Source organism: Pelodiscus sinensis, chromosome 31, assembly GCF_049634645.1.
Source record: "Pelodiscus sinensis isolate JC-2024 chromosome 31, ASM4963464v1, whole genome shotgun sequence".
Taxonomy (NCBI): domain Eukaryota; kingdom Metazoa; phylum Chordata; order Testudines; family Trionychidae; genus Pelodiscus; species Pelodiscus sinensis.
Window position 1 is genome coordinate 11,136,626 of NC_134741.1, and position 9,727 is coordinate 11,146,352.

General features: G+C 50.1%; 2 non-coding genes across 2 annotated transcripts; both read right to left on the bottom strand.

The window, feature by feature from the left end:
• Window positions 1-1,028: 1,028 nt before the first annotated feature.
• Window positions 1,029-1,102, bottom strand: TRNAI-UAU (transfer RNA isoleucine (anticodon UAU)). The gene has a single exon. It is a non-coding gene; the product is annotated as a tRNA-Ile (tRNA).
• Window positions 1,103-8,651: 7,549 nt separating this feature from the next.
• TRNAE-UUC (transfer RNA glutamic acid (anticodon UUC)) lies at window positions 8,652-8,723 on the bottom strand. Its single transcript has one exon. It is a non-coding gene; the product is annotated as a tRNA-Glu (tRNA).
• Window positions 8,724-9,727: the final 1,004 nt, after the last annotated feature.

Genomic DNA, 9,727 nt, shown 5'->3' on the forward strand with positions numbered 1-9,727 from the left:
GGGCTGTCCCCTTCCAGTGAACCCTGTGGCAGCTGAGATTCCAGCTCAGAGGAGACTATCAGTGAAAATTCCCCCTTCACAGATAATGGCCTCATCAGAGTGAATGCTGGGTGGCTAGGATCTAAGGCCAAGTGGCACAGAAAGAGTTGGACCTTGGTCCGTCTTGCTTCCAGGGTCGTCTTGCCCATCTTCTCCCTCCACCCCCGACCAATCAGCAGCTGCTGTCCCTTTCAGCCACTGGGTCAGCTCAGGGAGGGAGGCAGGAAATGGGGCAAAGGAGCCAAACAAGCTGAGGGAGGTGGGAAATTCTGATCTCTGCATCTCCCCTGTGTGAGGGTTTGTCTACTCGTCATTCCTCTTTTGAGAGACAAATGCAAATTCAGCTGAGTGAAATTGCAAATGAAGTGGGGATTTGCATAATCACGTCTGGCCACTATTTCAAAATATGCTATTTTAAAAGAACAGGCGCTGTCTAGACGCAGTTATTTCGAAAGAAAACCCTTTCTTCAAAATCACCCTTAATCCTTATAAAATGCGGTTTATGGGTTATTTCTGAGGAAGGGTTGTCTCCTGATATAAGCATATCCCAACAGCATTTTGTAGTTCAAAATACTTTATTTTGAAATACAAAACGCTGTTGAGATACGCTTATTTCATATTTAATACTATATTTTCAAAATAAAGTATTTTCAAATAGCACTGGTGTGTGAATATGCAAATGAAGTGCAGGATATTTAAATCCCAGTTTCATTTACAATTTCATGTGTCTACATTTGCATCCCTGGCAGGATCTCTGGGCACTGGCACCCCCAGTGAATCACAAGTGTGTGTGGCGCTGGCTCTGCTGTCCCAGCAATTGCAGCAAGATCCCTGCCTTGCCAATGCCAGTCACAGCAGCCTCTGCACCTGCTCCAGGCTTGTGGTTTCCTTCTTTCCAACCCTCCCCAATCAGCAGTTCCATGGGTGACCAGGGGAGGCCTCTTCTGTATTCTAGAAGGATTCAGGAAAACATGACAAAGGCTGCAACAAGGCACCACTGGGATTTGAACCCAGGATTTCCTGTTTATAAGGCAGGCACTTTAGCCAGCTAAGCCATGGTGCTTTTTGTGGCTAGTTACCCCCACAAAAGACAAATTCCCTTCTTGGCTATATACCAATTATCGATCTTTTCCAGGATACCTTTTATATCTGGGAAAAACTCTGCCGTGTCCATGGAATGGGTCAACTTTTTAAGATCAGTTTCCAAAACAGTAGGTGTGTTCTTTCTGAAGGCCTGTATTCCTCATTGTATTAGGAGGAATAAGGGATCTTCCCAAAGAGAAGGTTTTCCGCACATTTGGGCCCATGTAGATGGGCCAAATGTCAGAAAAGCCTCTTCTGAAAGAAGAAAAGTGTCTCTAAAACCGTTCTAATTTATGGTCCCAGACAACACCTTTGAATTCCAAAGTGCAACCATTCCCCATCAGTCTGGGAGGGGTCTCAAGGCCTATGCAGCCCAAGATATGCGATTGGTAGCTCATACCCACAATCTTTTTGTTAATTGCTGTGCAACCTAAGGATAACTTGCTAAGTACACACTACAGTCTGCCACTCTACCAGCTGAGCTATTGAAGGGTGCCTGAGTGCCACTGGTTTGTCCATGTTGGCCCATCTACAAGTGTCAGGGCAAGTGCTCCCCCAGGTGGATGGCATCGCAGGTGAGAGGCAGAAGAACCCAGGAGCACAAGGGTGCTTCACATGCAGAAGGACCCCTGAGCTAGATCCATTCATGTCACAGCAAAAGAAAATTAGCTGGGTTCTTCTCCTGGGTCTTTTTTTGTTTCAATGTCTCTAGGGGTGCAGGAGGGGCAGATCCACAAAAAAAAAAAAAAAAAAAAAAAATGGATTGAGTGAATCTTGGGCCAGCCTCTCACTTGTGCTGCTCGCTCTCCCGGACAGATCCCAAGGCAATAGCTTCACACCCAATGGATGGGTTAGCAGAGGCCTGGGGGCAATAGGCAGAGTCTGGCAGCTGCTGGGACCAGACCTGAGGGCATCAGGGGAAGCAGCAAGAAACACAAACTCAGCCCCCTGCATCTCTAGCCAGGCTGGTAGGTTACAGGGCCCTAACACATCTGAGCCAGCAGGCTGACAGACCAAACGCCAGTGGGCGCCAGACACCCAGAAGAAGGCACAAAAATCTCTTCTCACCAGCCTGAGGACAAGAAATCTAAAGCAGGAGGGTTTTGCAACAACCAGCCTAGGAAAATTCCACTGACAGTTAAACTCAGGTTGCAAAGTTAAGAGCCCTGAGTGCTGCCCCTTGCAGCATGGGACAAACAGCTGATGTTTTTGGTGGGCACCTGGGGCTCTCAGCTCTCAGGCTGCCTCTGCTCTCCTGGCTCCCTCCAGTTGCCTCATCCCAGCTGCTTGTTTATTTTTTCCTTTTATTTCAATACCAGCTCTAGTAGAAGCCGTGTGACACTCTCCCCTCCCCCATCACGGCATGGACAGGTCACAGCCCCCAACCAGACTCTGAAATGGCCCCCTGCATTTCCTCTGGCCCCATGGGGTTGACAGGAAAGAGGCCCAAGGCCAGGCTGGAGCCAGGGGAAACAGGAGGCAGGAAGAACCACAGCTCCTCTTTGCGCAAAAGCCTCTTGTGCAAAAACAGACCCCAATTAATTATGCAAATGAGCATGGCAATATGCTAATCAGTACTTCATTTGTATGAACTTTTGCAGAAGAGAGGTGCAGTATGGAGATAGCCTAGGTGGTAGATAGCTATGAAGTAACATAGATTCAGGAAAAATCCCTGGGCTGCAATCCTTAGTTACACAAAATAAGAATAATTCACCAGCTCAGACGTGATTTCTAAACCCCCAAACAAGGAAAATAATAAAACCTGATGGACTAGGGAGACTACTCCCTACTTACACATTTCAAGAAGTCCAATACTAACCTGTACAAGAGTGTGTGGCCTAAAGGATAAAGTGTCTGACTGCAAATTGAAAAATTAAGGGTTTGAGTCCCTTTGTAGTTGTATTTACCTCCATTTGTCTGTGCTTGTGGATCCTGCTATCTTTGGCCTGGAAAGGTCCTATGTAGCACTGTGGTTTTTCTGTAACCCTATTGGAAGGCCTGTAGGTATTCAGTAGGGCTACGTCTACACTGGCCCCTTTTTCGAAAAGGGCATGCTAATTTTAAACTTCGGAATAGGGAAATCCGCGGGAGATTTAAATATCCCCCACGGGATTTAAATAAAGATGTCCGCCGGTTTTTTCCGGCTTGGGGAAAAGCCGGAAAAAAGTGTCTAGACTGGCCCGATCCTCCGGAATAAAGCCCTCTTCCGGAGGATCTCTTATTCCTACTTTGAATAGGGCTTTATTCTGGAGGATCGGGCCAGTCTAGATGCTTTTTTCTGGCTTTTCCCCAAGCCGGAAAAAAGTGGCAGCCATGTTTATTTAAATCCCGCAGGGGATATTTAAATCCCCCGTGGATTTCCCTATTCCGAAGTTTAAAATTAGCATGCCCCTTTTGAAAAAGGGGCCAGTGTAGACGTAGCCTAGGTCTAAACTGAAGCCTTCTTCTGCAGCCAGATGGAAGAGCAGCAGCAATTAGTTGTAAAGCCTGGAGTCACATGCTCATATTCCAGCTATATGACATTTAAATAGTGTTACACAAGGCTGGGGGGGGGGGGGGAGAAGAGAGTGTCTTATCCTAGTGGCACCCACTGTCACCAGGCAGGAAACAGATCTCAAGGTGAGTAGAGAAAACGTAATTACCAGCATTTTGTCTGGCAAAAGACTGCTTACCAATAGTTGTGGTTGTGCAATGGGCATTCTATGATTCTTGTCCTCACTTTCCTATTGTTTGTCTGTGTGATAGTCTGGTTTGGATCTGTTTCTGTCTGCTGTATAATTGATTTTGCTAGGTGTAAATCAACTAAGGCGGTGGGGTATGATTGGTTAGGTAATTCTGTTACAGTATGTTATGTTTGGTTAGTGAAATTATACTAAAATAATGGATTAAGGAAGAACTAAGCAGTATTGAGTTTCTCTATATAAACTGGGGTCCAAGAAGGAGCCCAGCAAGAAGAAGGAAAAGGGGAGAAGAGAAGAGGAAGGAAAAGGGAAAGGAAGACCAAGGAGGAGGAGAGAAGACCTTGAAGCAGAACTCACCTCCAAGGCATCCTAAGACGAGAACAGCCAGAACTCCTCTGCACAGCTGTTGAAATGGTTTGCTGTGTGAATTCTATGGCAGGTGACTAGGACTGTGCACTGGAATTATTTACCAGTTTCCCTAGTCCCCCATTATACACAGCTGTGATGGCCTAGTGGATAAGGTGTTAGACTTGTAATCCAATAGTCTTTCCCTGCACAGGTTCAAATCCTGATCACAGTGAGGCCTGTGTTTTGGCCACACCCCTTCCTAGGGCAACAAGGGCCTCTGTGAGTTACCAGCAGTGGGTCTGTTAGTGTGGATATCTAACTAATTGCACCATTAGGCCATGCCTTCACTCAGGTGGAGATTTTTGCTGCAATCCATCTCTGGGGTTACGTCTACGCTGCAGGCATTTTGCACAAAAACTTGCAGAGTGTCTATACTGCATGCATGTTCTTGTGCAAGTAAATTTACAGTATAGCATCAGAAAACAGGTCTTCTTCCGGAATAATTATTCCTCTCCCCATGAGGAATAAACCCTCTTGTGCAAGAGCTCTTCCACAAGAGGGCAGTATTGGCAGGCAACATTAATTTCTTGTGCAAGAAGCCCCTATCTGAAATGACCATCAGTGCTTTCTTGCGCAAGAGAGTGTCCACTGCCGTGGATGCTCTTGCGGAAGAGCACATCTCTTGCACAAAAGCACATGGCAGTGTGAACGCTTTCTTGTGCAAGACCTTTTGCACAAGAACTATTCTGCAAAAGAGTTGTTGCACAAGAAGCCGCCAGTGGCTGCTCTACCTCGACTTAGAGCCCCAGGAGGCACTGGGGAGTAATGACTTTGAATGGCCCTGGGCAGGAGATATTTTGAAATAGCAATAGTGGAGCATCCACACTATGGCTATTGCAAAATAGATATTTCAGAAGAGGCGTTATCCCTCATGCAGTGAGGTTTACAGATTAGGAACTAAGCCGTGGCTGACTTTTGAGATGAGTGAATAGGAAGAGAGAGGGGCCACTGGAGGCTCTTTGCCCTCTAGATGTCTCTGCTTGTGAAAAAAATAGGGACCACACACCATTGGAGAACATATGTATCAATCCTACTGCCTCTCACATGCTAAGCAAATGCTTTACCACTTGAGCTAATTCCTCTGCTATGCAAGCACCAAACCTCTTGGTGACTGCCCTTCTCCACAGGGACATCTGTCTTCCAGGTCAGTCAATCCTGGGAAAGGAGAAGGCTCCAACAAGGCTCCTCCTCACACTCGTGCTTGGGACCCTCATTCTCTCTCTGGCCTCAAGGACAGATTGCAAGGAGATTCCCTGCAGCAAAGTCGGGGGCATTTCTGAGTGGGCCCCTGCCCTGCTGCCTTTCCCACCTGGACACTGTCATGGACTCGCTATGAGGTCACCACCTCCCAACCTCGTTTAGTCCAATAAGCTGAGGGGCTGCAAAAGGCCCTTGTGATGGCCTGAAAATAATCGGCGTAACAGCATTGCGCAAGAGGGTTTTCGTTGTGCTAGAAAGGGCAGTGTAGACAGCTCCTTCTGGTGCAAGAGCTTCTTCCGCAAATATGGTGGCTATGCAAATGAGGCTCGGCAATATTCCACATTTAGCCTCATTTGCATATTACTCATGCAAGAAGCTCCCTTCAAAACACCTCACACCGGTGAGTGAGGGTGACTGTGGATAAACCCAGCTGTGCTGTAGAGCAGCTGTTAGATGGTAAAAAAGAGGGTCCCCTTTGTCCACCCTAAGCTACTCACACATATAAGAAAACTTCAGTTGAAGACACCAGCATGTGTGTCAGGATAGCTGAGTGGTCTGAAACACCAGACTCAAGCTACTGTCTTTCCCCTAGTGGGGTGTGCTGGTTTCTAAATGGAAGTGTGGGTTAAAATCCCACTCCTGGCACCTTCTGTTGAGAGAAGTGAACTGATTTTGATGTCTCCCCTGCCGTCGTAGATGTGCTTGCTTAAGGTTTCTCTTAGGCTGCATCTATAACGGCTGTTATACTGCAATAACAATGGGAGCGTCTACACAGCAATTCCATTATTCCAACTTCTGTAAAGCTCCATCTAGACCAGTGGTCTGAGGAGCCAGGAGGTTCCCAGGCTGCAGACAGCCAAGCCCACAGGCAAAGACAAAGTGAAGTCCCAGCCACTTCCTGCTCAGCCCAGCAGGGTCTCTGTGTGGCCCCCAGACCTTTGGCTGGGGGGCTGCCGGGGCCCAGCATGGGCACGACCTGTGAGTGCGACAACAGTTAATGTCTCTGTGTGGCCCCCAGATCTTTTGTTTGCTGTTGCCAAGTGGAAGGGCCCAGATTCTACAACACTCACAGGCCCCACAGGAGGGGGCTGGTTTGCTGCTTCACCCCATGGCCCAGCAACAAGACCCCAAACTCCCCCTGTGCCCTGAGAGTGCAGTTTGCTGAGAGCCTCCCCCCTCCACCACCTACCTGAGACTCTGTTTGCTTGAGACCCCAGAGCCCTCCCTTGGGCTGCCTGGCATGTGGGGAATTAGGGCTAGTGATGGATTTGCAGAGTCCCACAACAGCTGCTGCCAGCGTGCGGATGTGCACGTCTGTCTGGGGTTACTGGGCACCGGCCTGATTGGGTGAGTCCCAGATTCTGTTCCTGCCAGGATGGACAAAGCAGCAGGGAGAGAGGAGCTTCAATAGCTCAGCTGGCAGAACAAGGGCAGGTGTTCTTAGGGGGCTGGCTTGATGCTGCTCTAAGGAGAGCTCCTTTTCCCTTCCCTGGCAGAGGAGGGGCAGGACTTGCTGGCAGGGCAGAGAAGGCCCTTCCAGGAGGCACTGCTGGGCTCTTCACAGAAGAGCCAAAGAAGGGATAAGCCTCAAGAACAAAGGCTTTTACCAAAGCTTGGGATTGAACAAGGGACCTTTAAATCTTCAGTCTAATGCACTCCCCATTGAGCTACTTTGGCACCTGATGCACTGCCCCCTTTGGGCCTGCTTCTTCTCTCCCAGTACGTCTCCACTGCATGTTGTGCTTGCACAAAAACCTCCCCCTGTCCGTGTGGCTGGCAGTGGTTGCTAGATGGATCCATTCACATGTAGCTTCACTGAAACCCCCCTGGTTTCTGCCTTGAGCCTCCCCCAGCACAAGGAGTGGTGCCCAATAGAACAGTCCCTGTAAGAAATGTGTCACTTTCACCCCTGGGAACAGCTCAGCCATGCAAAGGGGCTGCCTGGGGCAGGACATTAGCCCTGGAGGGCAGGGGTGGGTGTGGCAGTGACATCACAAGGGCCTTTTGCAGCCCCTCAGCTTATTGGATAAAGGAGGTTGGGAGCCTGTGCAGGGGCAGGCCAGGCTGCCTGAGAAATGTGCTGAACTGCTGGCCGTGAGTGAGCCAGGTAACTCTCCCAGCCAGAGCCTGTCTCTCGCACCCCAGGCCCTCCTTTCCCTCAATCCTTATATGGTACCCCACATAAACCAAACCTTCTGCCCCCCTGAATCCACACCCCTCCCAGATCCTGCACCCCAACCCTCTGCCCCAGGTCACAACCCCACCCCCTGCAACTGTTCCTGCACCCCAGTCTTCTGCCCCAAGCTCCTGTCTGCACCAGCCTCCATCCCAGACCCCCACCTCCTCCATTAATAGCATGGAAAAGTGCAGCCCTGGGAGCAGTTCCCCATCAAAAGTGATTGCCCATGAAAGCCCTAAGCTGTGCAGCATCCCAGCCCTCCCCAGCTGCTTAATGAGCCCTGCCCAGCCAGGGTCTCAGGACTCTGCCCATGGAGCTGCCCTGTCTTCTCCAGAGCCCTTTGGCTGGCACTGGGGAGGCCTGAGTCCAGGCAGTGCCCAGTGGAGCCCAGCGAGGGCAGACGGAAGGGCTGGTACTTGGGGTGGGGCCGGGGGCTGTTCTGAAAGGCTGCAGGTGCCGTTAGACCTTTTTGTCCTTCCCTGTCTCACCCCAGCGCTGAGCAACACTCAGTGTCGGTCTGAGCATCCATCCTGCTCTGGGACCTGTCTTTGTGGCAGGAACCTGCCCAGGCGGCTCCAGCAGTGAGGCCCCTCCCTGGCAGCACCAAGCAGTGAGAGCTGAGTGAAGGGGGAGGCAGGCCCAGGGGGAGAAGGCTCCATGACTGTGTCAGAGGGAGGCTCTGCCCTGTCCAGTGGGGAATCGTTGCCTCTCTGAGGGGCCCAGGCCTGGTGGGTCATTTCCCCAGGTTACTGAGTGAGGGCTGGAGCCAGTTCTGGGTTGTCTCCTCCAACAACAAAAGCAAACCAATAGATCTTGTGCGGACCTGACACTGTGCTGGGCTAGTGCTGTGTGCGCCACAGAGCTTCCTGCAGGGCTGCCCACATGGGAGAGGGGAGGGACCGTTTGAGTCACCAGCTCTGGCCCTTCTGAAGGGCTTGTGAAAATGGCAGGTGCTGTCTTGGCGGGAAAGGGGCCCTGAGTGAACCCCTTGGGCCACAGCTGCTGTAACAATGAGATGAGATGAATGAGTAAACAACTATCATGTGAAAATTGATGCTGGTTTCCCTGACTGGGGATTAAACCCAGGCCTCAGCAGCGAAAGTGCTGAATCCTAACCACTAGACCATCAGGGACACATAAAGATGCCTTTTTCTTTACCTACATTAGCCTTTCACAGGCCATTTTCTTTCCCCTTCAGGACAGGGGTCCATTTTCCATTTCCCAGGGGACAAGAACAGAAACCAAACAGAACATCAAAGCAGCCAGACTGGGCCATGCCAGCTGTCCATCTAGCCCGGGATCCTGTCCCATGACAGCAGCCGATTTCATTGCCCAGTAGGAAACCTCAGAACAGACAATTGTTAAGTGATCCTTCCTGTTGTCCATTCCTAGCTTCTAGAATACACCAGCTTGGGACACCTGCCCTGTCCATCCTGGTTAAATGCCATTGATTGACCTTTCCTGCATTAAATTATCCAGTTATTTTTTAGACCTTCTTGTAGATTTCACCGTCATAACATCCTCCAGCAAGGAATTCCACTGGGTGCAAATATGCTTCCTTTTTAACTTGGTTACTTACCAATTTCATTCTGTCACCCGGGATCTTGAGTAGGAGAAAAAAATTCTTATTTGCTTTCTGTACCACTGTCATTATTACATAAAACTCTGTCCCATCGCCCCTGAGTCGTCCCTTTCCCAAGCTGAGAAGAAGAAGTCCCATGAATTCCTGGGAGCTGCTGTTCCAAAGAAGAGGCATTTCCCATGGAAAAGATGGCCAAGCCCAATCCCCTACACAGAGCCCCAGAAAATACCAATGGACACTGGGTACTTGTAAAGCTCCCTCTTGGGCAGCGCTACGGAATGCATCCGGCTGGCCATTGGGCTGACGAACCCATCAACAGATGAGTCCCCGTAAGACTTCTCAGCCCAAGTGCAGAGACTGTGGAGTCTCCCACTCCCAGCCCAGTGGCAGAGGGGCAGCGCCCTGAGGAGGTGGGTCCCGAGGCAGCGGAGACCTTTGAAGGGAGCGGAGACGTAAGGTAAGAAGGAAGGAGAACAAGTCACCTCTTCCCAGGTGAGATGTGGTTGGAAACTACCAGATCCAGTGCAAGCTGAGCTCCAAGGGCTGGTTCCTGCC